The following is a 9,954-nucleotide window of genomic DNA, read 5'->3' as shown; positions in this document are numbered from 1 at the left end:
CATTCACCAACACAAAGCTCCAGTGACAACAACTCCTTACTCCAACGTCGACCTCTTCACAGCTTCCACCAACAAAAAGCTCCAGGTTAGGCTCCTAATATGTGCTTGGACTTTGAGAAAGTATACTCTTCACTGTGGCAAAGCTGGTCCCTGTGCCTGACCTGCACTCCATTGCAGTTTCTCTGAACTTGTGATTTTGATCTAGCCGAGCACAACCAGATAACTGTGAGTGGCGCTTTGTGCTTCTTGGTGCTATTTTTATTTGAACATTTGAAAATGATTAACTCCAGTTCTACTTATTGGATGTTTGTTGTTTTGGTGTGATTTTATTTATTAAAATGTACTCTATATTTCTAAATTGGATTAGGATATTTACTGTATTGTGTTTTCACTTTATCTCTGTTTGAGTGCTGCATTAATAGTATACACACTGGCTGTACCTTAAGCTTGACTGCTTTTGCCCCAAACTACCACAGGGTTAAGCACAGGTTTATTTAGAGACTTTTGTGGTTCACCCTGAGATTCACTGTGTTTAATTCTTGAGTGGAACTCTCACCCCTCTCAACTAGTAGGCCAATTTCTCATACTTAGAGTCATCCCCACTGATATGTAAGACAGACCCTGAAACATCAAGACCATAGCCTGTGTGTTGGAGACTCTTTGCTCTGGGGGAAAGCCACAAAACGGTACCATATGCAGAATAGCTCTAATGAATGGAAGCATTTGCGTAGAAGTCAGGTCTGACTTAAGCATGTTGATAGTGTACCCCAGGAGATCATCTGAAGGTGGTTGATGACTGCCTGGGGTGATCCCACCTTCAACACCCAGTTAACAAGGTAAGAGAAGACTGATACCCCCAACTTCAGAAGTTGTGCTGCGATCAACACCATCATTTCAACATTTCTTGTAGCAATACAGACAGGTCATCCTCCATCAGCAACCCTTAAGGTGGTAAGAGGTGCAGCAGGTTAGAGAGAAAAGGGACAGTGTATCCCTGATGGAGAATTTGGAGGTCCAAAGTAATAGTGTGCATCCCTTGGAGGAAACATCTGATCCAACCTCCTACAGGGTGGCTGTGTATTGGCAAAGGCATCTAGAGCTGCTTTGGATCATGTGGGAGCAGAAGGGCCAAGGAATGACTGTGGCTCTGCTCTCCTTAAACTGATCCAAGACCAAGGCCACTTTCACACCAAAAAGGTGAAAGGTGTCAAACAGCATGTGTATGTAGGATGCTGTACATCCCCGTAGAAGCCTGTAGACCTCATCCAGGCATGGCACCGAAGGGCAACACTAGTGCCCATTACTTGACCTAACCAGCCACCCATGGCCAATCCAGAATATATGATGAATGTTGCTGCTTCTCAACTATCCCGAATAGCCTGTGTAATGGGTGCTTGAAATTATGATGTGCCAAAGGGCATGAGAGTGGTCATCCAGAAAGAGATGACATTTACAGAACTCAGGTCTAACCTATCCTTTTTGATTGTGGACATCCGTATCATCAGGGTCTCCGGTCTTGAGTGTTAAGTAAGAAAGGCTGGGTCACCTTGTGCGGGATGATCCTGACGAGTGTCCTGCTTGTCAACAAGTGGACCTCAACAAGGTTTTGACCAAGTATCCAAACGTTTATCCATAAGGGCCTCGAAAAATAGTTACATGTGCTCTGAGGGAGCCTGCCCAGGTTGAGGTGCGTCAGTAAGTACATTAGCCTTCTTTTTCATGGTGGGAGCAGTTAATCTAGACCTCCTGCCACTCTTCACATGACAACAGAAAAAAGAAGCACTTTCCTCTGTGGCAGGACCAGGAGTTAAAGAAGATCAGTATCTGGAGAAGTATCCAGTCCACTGGCATACTGAGGTTTCTCATACCAAGGATTCCTTATCGTACTGCACAACACAACGGTACCACTCAGTAAGGACAAAGTTACAGAATTTGAAGGGTTGCTAGTGGCTGCATGCCGGTCAGAGCCAGGCGTGATCACGATTGAAGTTGTGGTTGATTCTGTTCAGAGCCTGATAACACAATGGGCTGTACATACTCCTCCTGTATCAATGATGTCGGCATTGGCATCAATGCGAAAGTAACCAATGCAGAGGATGGCTTCGGAACTGAAGCAAAAACCAGTGCAGAACCCGGTGTAGTTTGAGGAGCACATAGGGCGCACCCGCCAGTAGAAGTCTGACTAGAGGTCCCTGAGAATCTTTGGGGCCTGAAGGCGCATCAGAGGAAGCTGGTAAAGTGCTGAATAAGCCTCTCTGAAGGCCTCTACTTGCTTTGACATCTTAGATAAACCTGAAAATTCAGAGTGTGTCAGAACCAAACTCAGAATTGGTGTTGATGGAGATCAGGAGTGACAGCGGTAGGCACGATGATGACTTCATGCACTTTCTGGAGTCAACGAGTGATGTAAAAGGGCCGATTCCCAGTTCCCCTTCTTATGCTTCTTCTTGGGTTTACCTGAAGACTTTAACTACGACAATGATCTGCAGTGGGAATGGCTCCAGGAGTGGGAACAGGACCTTCCTTTTGACTTTGACTAGTTAAGGCATGGAGTTTTCTTGTGTTTGTAAATGTAAAGACTGACCTCATGGTCCAGTATGGTCTTTAGATTCATCTGGGCACAGTAGTCACAGGCTCTGGAGTCCTGCTCTGACCTCAGGCTCCATAAACAGACTTTGTGAGATCTGTTTGCTCAAGTCCCTGCATTGATTAAATTGTCATTGCCGTCCCCATGCATGCCTTTATTAGTCATACTTTTACAACGAAAAATTGTTGTAAAGGCATGTGTGGTAAAAGCATTTGTGGTAACAATGCAGTCGTTGTTCTGACCGCGTAGTTCAGGCATGCGTGGTTCGCACATTAGTTGTTCCATCATACAATCAACTCAGACCTGCCACTGCAGTGTCTGTGCGTGCAGTTTTAACTGCCAGTTTGACCTAACAAGTGCCCCCACTTGCCAGGCAGAAGCATTCCCTTTTACTACATGTAAGGCACCCCTTAGATAGGCCCACGGCAGTCCCATGGGCAGGAAGCATTGCATTTAAAAGGAAGGACGTGTACTGGGTTGTTTTACATTTCCTGATAGTGAAATACTGCTAAATTTGGTTTTCAGTATTGCAAGACCTATCTCTCCCATAGCTTAACATGGGGATTGCCTTGAAATATCTTTTAAGTGTAATTTCCCATTGGGAGCAGATTAAGATGAGGAGTTTGGGGTCTCTGAACCCACAATTTGAAAATACATCTTTTGGTGAAGTTGTTTTTTAAACTGTAAGTTTGAAAATGCCACTTTTAGAAAGTGGGCATTTTCTTGATTAACCATTCTGTGACTCTGCCTGGCTGTCGAATACATGTCTGGGTTAGGATGATAGTTGGGCTGTTTGTGAATTCACTCTAGATAGTCACACAAAGGGGGCTGAGGTGTGCCCTGCATATCCTGATAAGTCTTCCTAGGCTGGAGTGACAGGAAGGATCTGACACTTAAACCTGAATAGGGCTGTGTTTGTCTTGACACAAAGGAGTCTCCAACCCCCGGAGTGTTTCTGGTGCTAGAGCAGAAAGGTAGGGTCGTATACACTACAAAGACTTTCCTTTGAAGTTCACCTACTTCAAAGGCAGAAATGAGTATGAGTATAACTATTGGACCTCTAAGACAACAACTTTAGAACACTTCTGGGCTGAGCATATTCTGCCAGAAGAAAAGCTAGATACTGCAGGAGGGATTGCTGCTCTGACTGTTGCTTTGACTAAGCTTGCCTCCTGTTAGAAATCTCAGGTACATCAAAGACTTCATCTGCCAGCACCTGGGCTCTCTTGCTGAGAGTCCTGACTCGCCAAGTGGTACCAAATTTAGTTCCTGGGCCCTTGGGAGTCAGTTCTGGTATAATCAAGAATAAACTAAGTACATTGACTCCAGAGCGTCTTCAGAACTGGTGCCGTTGTTCTACTCTACACCGCTGCCTGCAACGGAGCTGTGGTCCCCGCTGAGGGCAACGACTGTGACCGATGCCACAGGCCCAATGCCACCGCAGCGCCTCTGAAGTCCAGCCACATCATGAGTCCTGAGTGCTCTGTCCACGATGCCCTGGACGCCTGATTCTGCCACAACACCTATGGCCCTGTGTTGTGATTGCAACACCACAATGTCAACTCCTCGAGTCTTGACCGGCTGGATTCATCAATCCACCGGATCACAAAGAAACAACGCCTCCCTGCTGACGCTGCATGTGTTGCTCTGCTTTCAACTAAGAGGAAACAATGCCAAAGAATGCAGTACTCAGTCTGAGTAATGAATTTATTAAGGCACTTCCCAGATATCAAATAAAAGCTTACGAATATATGAACATAAGCATTTAACTTGAATTCAGTGAAACACGTGCATATGCCAAAATACTCACAGCAGTTAAACAATGACAGGCAAGAAATGATCAATATATCAACAGTACATATATGCAGTGACTATATATATTGTCAAGCTAAATAGTTAAGAATTAAAATGCATCACCATAGAGGTTAAATCTATCATCCTTGCCAGCACCGAGCATAAGAACCCTGAATGGCTGAGGCAGGAGAACGTCCATGAATGGGATTTTCCTGATCATTATGTCCACTCTCAGACAAGCTCCTCTGTCTCAGTGCTAAGTTTTCCTCCTCCTTTATGTCTTAAACTAACTCAAGAGGAAGATTCTGGTAACACCCCTCCCTTCAAGCAAAAGAACTGTCCGGGCCCCAATGCACATTCCTCAGACAGAAGTATACTTTTCTCTGATGAAAACATTCTCATCCTTGTACACTCTTATCGTAGCCACATCTCCCATAACATGTTCTAGCATTGTATGACCCTGCTCTGGTGAGAAGAGCGGAACCACATTGCGTGTGGAAAACAAGCTCAGTATGAAAAAACCCTGCTCCGCCACTGTGACGACACCTGAAGCTAAGCACAAAATGGAGTCAATGGTTAAGATGGAGTCAGTGTTAAAATACATATAGCATTACACTCCACACTTTGACTAGTGACTCTCATAACATATTGGTCTCAAAGTAACCCTTTTCGGTCTAAACGTAGTAATTAGGTTAGGTACGCATTGTATACAGCAACATAGCATTATTATAATACAAATGACTACAAGTATTCCACCTAAAATAGAACAAAGTTGCCCAAAATCAGGAACCCAGCTAAATAACCAATCCCACCACCCTTTGTTCTCATCTTGTTTCACTCCCTTCACCAATTTGTGCAAGGGTTCAATGTGAGACTGGATACATTTAGAACAATCTGACAGATTAAAACAATACACTCTTTCAAATTCTGAGCAACCATGATCGTGTTTGCTTTTCTAGTGCCTCGTACATCTAGTAATAGCTCCGCTAAAGCAATAGATTTGCTCTTAATGTTTTTAACCATCAAACATGCTAGTTTGTTAATAACTCGGGTATTATAAACAGTTTATCCTGGAACTCCTACCATAGAAGGACCTAAGCTTACCTATTATGATCTAGATAACAGTTTAACTTCAGAGTCACAATCTTCGCTTAGTTGAACGGTTTCTCTTTTATTTTGAGTATGTGATACGGAGTGAAATGGAAACATCATGAGTTCTAACTGCATAAAGGCACACAGTCCTCCATTTATATTTACAGGAATGTAAGTTAATGTGATATTTCCACAAGAAAATAACCATCCAACCTGAAATTTGACATGCTTGATGTGACTAGCCGCAGACATGGGGTTCTTGCAAGACATGCTATTGTGTAAATTTTTACACATTTTATTGCTTCTTCGTTGATATAGTACTTGTTGTTTCCACAGGGCCTCTTCAGGAGACCCCATTGTTGCTTAAAGGTGCATTTGAGTACACTGTCCAATTTTGTGTGTGTCACAGGTTAAGTTGTAGCAGACATCACCAGCAGTAATATTGTTAGTGATCACTTGTGTCAGGTTGTCCCATTTTTCTTCAGTTGTTTCTTGGCAAAACCAACAGTATTCATAAGGTGTAAAGTGAGTCAATACATCACTTTCTTCCACCACTCCATCCTTGTGGGTGGCATTAAATATTTGGAGCAAAAAGCTGGCAGAAGTTGGTATCGCAACATACAAGTTGAAATGACGTCAACGGTGCTTTTCATATTGGTCATGCAGAAATCTTATCGGTTGAGCACAGTTTGTGCAAAGGGGATCCAAACGTTCTCAGGTTGATGCAGCAGAGGTGTTGATCAGCGCTGTTGGAAAGTCACTTCAGAGCTGGGGGCTTTCAGCCCCTCCCGACCCCACTCACACATGCCCAAATACTGACCACATGGTGCAGTCAGCACAAAGACACCTTGTAGTATGATCCTGTAAAAGAGACAAGTATGATAATTTTCGCAAATAACATTTATCAGCTGGTACGTGCTCCCACTTCTCAAGTCCTGGTTTCATGACTGGCAAAACATTGTCTTTGACTATGATTTCTGCTGGCTCAGGAGGATGATTTAGGGATTCTACCCACACCTTCGCACCAGGATTTTTAGTAAGTTGAGCCAAAACCTCCCTCCCCATGCACTGTAAGACGAGCTGGGGCAGTCCCCTTTCTAACTAATCACCCATACACTGGAATGATGACAATCTGAACAATTCTGTCTCCAGGTTGTATTATCAAATCAATGAACCCACTGTTCAAAAGAATAGTTTGAATCTCTCCTTGGGAGTCTGCATCAATCACTCAGCCCAAGACTTAAATACCTTTGAGTGCCAGCCCAGATTGAGGAGCAATCAATCCGAAATGCCCAGGGAGAATCTGTATCCCAACACCTGTTTCAATGAAAGCCATGTCTCTTGGTTTCAGTCTGTACATGTTCGGAGCATGCAAATCAAGACCTGCAGATTCTGGTGTTGCTCGGTATGGAGCTAAGGCTCCTGTTTTTGTCTCCAATACATGATAGTATTTGTTGCAACATGGGGTTTTATCTGTAAAGCTGGGGTTAACGTTCGCATTAATGGTGTTTCTGTATTTGTCAAGGGTCTATTATTAAGTATCAACAACTTCTCATTCAAATGATCTCTCCAATTTCTCAGGGCACTGTCAGCTAGTTTTCGTAATTGGGCTTTTAGTAAGCCGTTCATTCTCTCAATCAGTTCTGCAGCTTGTGGGTAGTATAGAATATGATATATCCACGTAATATTATATTGTGAACAATAGTCTTGCGCCAATTACCTTTAAAATGTGACCTGTTGTCACTCTGGACCTGAAGTGGGAGTGCGTAATACAACATCAACAAATCCAGTGTTTTTATGGTGTTAAACAGAGTAGCACGTATGCATGGAAAAACAATCCGATATCCATAATAAGTATCCACCACCATGCAGGCGTTTTAACACTTCAACTATTCTGTAGTGGCCCAATGTAATCAATTTGCCATATCTGCCCTGGCAACTTCCCTCTCCCTAACTGACCTCTAACAGTTTGCATGACAGATGTCTGCTGGGTATGTTGACAAATAGGACATGGTATGATCACTGTTTTTATAAAATCTAGGATAATGTGCATTCCTCTAATCTCTGCCCACCTGTTAGTGGCCTTCTCTCCTGGGTGTCCACAATTTTGGAATACCCATTTATCCATTCCCACCAATTCAGAATCCTGCATTGCCACTTCTGCCTCTTGAGATGTTGGCTTGATATACAGTGACAATACTTTGCTCTAACATTTCCCAAATTTCCTGCCATAAGTCTTTGCCCCACACCTCCTTGGAATGTATTTGCCAGTTGTGTGCATGCCACGTGGGAAGCCTGGTAGCTAGCCCATTGGCAGTAGACCAAGAATCAGTATAAATGTGACATTGTTCAGGTAGTTCTTGTTTTAAAGCTTGATATACTGCATACAATTCTCAGTATTGACTACTCTTCCCGTCGCCGGTAGTAGAAAGCAGCTTCTTGGTTACAGGATTATATGACACTGCCTTCCAATGTCTCTTGGCCCCTACATACTTGGCTGAACCATCAGTGAACCATACTTGCTTCCTGTCTACAGGGGACAAGGATTCAAATGTCCCATTCCACCTCTCAGGTGACTCTTTTATTTCTGGCACCTCTGCAACACCTTATCATCCTGCACAGGTGCCTGTGCCACCTGTTCATGCAGGGCCACTAATCCTGCTAGTCCGACTCGGGCCATGTCCTCTATGTACCATTTTCACTTAATGACACTTGCTTCCTGTGCATGTCCTATTCAGTGAGTTTTGGGTGAACTCATCACCTACTGCATTATCGGGATCTTGGGCCTGAGAATTACATTATGCCCTTGGGTCATTTGCTCAGTATCCGCTAAAGCCCAATAGCATGCCAGTATCTGCTTCTCAAAGGGAGTATATCACTCTCCAGCATCTGGTAACTTTTTGGTCCACAAAGCCAGGGAAACCCTCTTTCTTCCCTGTGCTGCCACATACTCCAGTTTGCATATTGCTCCTGAACAGTTATATGTAACTCAGTATCTCCTTCCTGTATTGGCCATAAGCCTAATACCTGTTGGATCATCTCCTTTGCCAATACAAACGCACACTGATGCTGCTCTCCCCATTCAAACCCATGTTTCTTTCGAGTCACTTTGTACAAAGGGACCAAAATCTGACTCAAGTGAGGGATATGCTGTCTCCAAAGCCAAACATTCCAATGAATCACTGAGTTTCCTGCTTATTATGGGGTGTGGCAAATTCTAGTATCTTTTTTCTTATCTGCAGCAACTTTTCCCTCTGTTCCTGATACTACTGAATTCCTAGAAGCTTCGCATTTTGAGAGGGTCCTTGAACCTTATCTTGATTGATCATCCACCCTTTGCTTTGCAAAAGTTCCACAACCCTGTCCAATTGAGTCTGTAACTGTTCCTGCTTTTCTCCCTGAATCATGACATCATATATATAATGAGATAACTGCACCCCTGGAATGACAGGTACTTCATCCAGGTGCTCTGCCACCAGCCAATGACAGATGGTGGGGTTGTACACATACCCCTTAGGCAAACATAACATATTACATTGTCTTCCACAGTGTGAAAAAGAAAATTGCCCCTGGCTCTCAAGGGCCAATGGTCTGGAGAAGAAAGCATTAGCAATATCAATGGTTTCATACCAGGTCTCTTTATGTTTTTGTATCTTTTCAATGAAAGTAATGGTGTTGGGGACTGCGGTAGTCAAAGAGGGTGTATATTTGTTAGATTCTCGATAATCGACTGTCATTTTATAGCACTCATCCGGTTTGTGTACGTGTCACAGAGGATTGTTCCACTCAGTGGTGACTGAGGCCACCACACCTGCCTCTATAAAATCCTGTATAGTCTTACTTATCCCCTCATGCCCTCCTGGGATTCAATACTGTTTCAAATGAACCACCTTGGAGGATGGGGGCACCTTCACTAGGGGTATCTTCAGATGACCCCGCTCACTGCTGCTGCGGAAATGTATCTCTTTGATACAAACTGATAACATCCATCCTCCAAATATAAAGTAATTCCCTTCAGAATGTAAATTCCAAGAATATACTATAACAGTGGCACAAGCAAAACAGTTTATTCTCTTTTTGGCATATGTTCATTTGAACAGTAGTCTGCACAGCAGGAGTTTGCTTTCCACGAACCCTGTGATGGTGTTGTGCTGCCCTGTGAACGTTTTCAGATTTCCATATATTAAAGAGGACTCTGCTCCGGTATCCACCAAGACCCGAACCTTTTGAGCATTTGTATGTGCCACGTGATTTTCTAAATCAACATGGGGTCTATTATCTTTGCGAGCCCATACCTATATTGGAGTTTGGCCTATTTCCTAATCTGATTTAAATCTGCTGACTTTTGTCAAGTCTGTATATATGCTCTCTTATCTGTGAGGCGATTCCTCTCCTTCTCTGTTTTCCTCAGTCAACCAGTCAGTACTCAAATCTTCCTCCTCCCTCCCTCTCGGAGAAGCATTCCCCCCCTCTTTTCCTTC

The 9,954-nt window shown here is 43.6% G+C and overlaps 1 long non-coding RNA gene across 2 annotated transcripts in view; it reads right to left on the bottom strand.

Moving 5' to 3' along the window:
* Positions 1–4,275: 4,275 nt before the first annotated feature.
* LOC138297647 (uncharacterized) overlaps positions 4,276–9,954 on the bottom strand; it is a 61,010-nt gene continuing 55,331 nt past the window's right edge. For both annotated transcript variants that reach the window (XR_011204202.1, XR_011204196.1), the window contains one exon: positions 4,276–6,334. This is a non-coding gene — a long non-coding RNA (uncharacterized lncRNA). The remainder of the gene's footprint in view (positions 6,335–9,954) is intronic.

This window comes from Pleurodeles waltl, chromosome 1_2 (genome assembly GCF_031143425.1).
Source record: "Pleurodeles waltl isolate 20211129_DDA chromosome 1_2, aPleWal1.hap1.20221129, whole genome shotgun sequence".
NCBI classification, from domain to species: Eukaryota; Metazoa; Chordata; class Amphibia; order Caudata; family Salamandridae; genus Pleurodeles; species Pleurodeles waltl.
This window is presented reverse-complemented; position numbering and strand designations above follow the sequence as displayed.